This window comes from Aplysia californica, unplaced genomic scaffold (assembly GCF_000002075.1).
Source record: "Aplysia californica isolate F4 #8 unplaced genomic scaffold, AplCal3.0 scaffold00350, whole genome shotgun sequence".
Lineage (NCBI taxonomy): Eukaryota > Metazoa > Mollusca > Gastropoda > Aplysiida > Aplysiidae > Aplysia > Aplysia californica.
In genome coordinates this window covers 512,255-514,152 of record NW_004797620.1, presented here as the reverse complement: position 1 = coordinate 514,152, position 1,898 = coordinate 512,255, and the positions used below count along the sequence as shown (strand labels likewise).

The 1,898-nt window shown below is 37.1% G+C and overlaps 1 protein-coding gene across 11 annotated transcripts in view; it reads right to left on the bottom strand.

Moving 5' to 3' along the window:
- The window catches only part of LOC101850580 (gonadotropin-releasing hormone receptor), a 211,014-nt gene that overhangs the window by 73,473 nt on the left and 135,643 nt on the right, over positions 1-1,898 (bottom strand). The gene's annotated exons all lie outside the window — the stretch shown is intronic.

The following is a 1,898-nucleotide window of genomic DNA, read 5'->3' as shown; positions in this document are numbered from 1 at the left end:
ATTTTCGCCTTTTGTCTGAGAAGGCTAGGTGTAGCTGAAAGACTGCAGTAAGAAGGAATCAAGGAGTAGCAGTTGAAAGGCTGCAGAAAGAGTCAGGAGCCCAGAGTCGGGGGGGGGGGGGGGGCAAACAAAGGAGGTTAGGGGTGTGGGCAGAAAATGGAGACGAAAGCAGACGATAGAACATTGCAAGAGAGCCGGAAAGAAGGTGAAAGGAGATAATTTTAGAGAAGAAATTTGTTAGGTCGCTGCCCGGATTCGAACCCGGGACCTTTGAATGAGAGGCGAACACCGTAACATCTAGGCTACAAGAGCCCCCTCTTATTGTTGGTTCTACAAAAATAGAACAAATATTCTATACAAAGTTAGGCTACTTTTAGAGCTGCATGGGGACCGAAATCTAGTTTGAACGAAGTATCCCAACTGATACTGATTTGCCATGAAAAAAGCACATTATGAAAGAGAGAGAGAGAGTGAGAGAGAGAGAGAGAGAGAGAGAGAGAGAGAGAGAGAGAGAGAGAGAGGGTCATTATTTGTTGATGCACGAGTAGATTTTCCTAATTTTCATGTTTGACAACAAAAATAAAAAAAACCAGCAGATGAGAGAATCAAAAAGAATTTTATATTTTAACAGATTTATTTGTGCAGCAGGAAGCTAGTTATTCCTGTAAGAAACAACGTCCAAAATTCAGAATAACGCTGAAAAGATCAGAAACCGTTTTCAACCTTAAAGTTCATGTAATCCTTTACATAGAGCGCAGTGAGCATTCTGTGTAACGTGGGTATGCACATTATTACATTAATGTTACGACACGGTGGAATAAGGCGCTCGTCAGTATTTTTGGGCACAGTTTGGAGTTATTAGTATTGTCTACACGCTTGTTGATTAGCATTGCATTTGATGAAAAAGTTTATCCATCTATCTCGAATGCAGGTCACGATGTTTACGAGTGAAAGAGGTTAAGGCCGCCTGATATTAAAGATAAAAATCAACAAGGAAAGGGCGCTGAAGTTTCATTACTTCCAAAGATTAAAGATTGAGTGTACTTGGAAAATGCAAATTTACGTTTTTTTTGGTACCTTTTGTAAACATTTTAAACGACACGTCAACTCATGTATATATAGACTTATTTATATATATATATATTTATAAAATACTCGTAAAAGAATATTCTTACCATCTGCAATAAGGCAGATGTCGAAATACATATTATTTTTTAAATGTGTTTTCCAATTGATTTCTTTTATTTACGAACATATTATTAAAGTTTTCAAATATTTCTATACACATTTCAAAGACTATGATAAACTCCTGCATGTTGTTTAAAAGATGCATCTGATGTTATATATTGTATTTTTATCAGCTTATTTTTCTCTTCATATGACATTTTTATTAAAGTAATATGTAATTTAATAAATTCTATGTTTATCTACTCGTGCTTTAATCATTCCTGAACAGCCACAGAAAGATGTCCCACTGGGACATTAAAGTATCATCATAATATCTGATCTTATCTCAACAACTTACCGATGTTTTTCGAAAAACATCAACCAGGAGTGTGTTTTTGAATGGACAGAAAATTAGTGTTGAGCCAAAAGAAACAAGCAAAAAAAAAAAACAACCCAGAAAAAAAAGAAAACGAATACAAAACAGCTACAACAACAACAGCACTCAACAGGCAAATGAAAAATGTCGGTTGCTTTCAATATTATTTCAGTGAGCACCTTGTTTCCCTAAGACGCTACCCACACAATATTATCCAATTATCATGAAAGAGAGGAGTCAGCAGGACACCTTTATAGAGGCCACAAGCACAGCGTGGGCCGCCATTCTTTCATCGCTCAGCCTACAAGTACACGTACATGTTTAACAACCCCCACCCCAGGCAACTCCCCCCCCC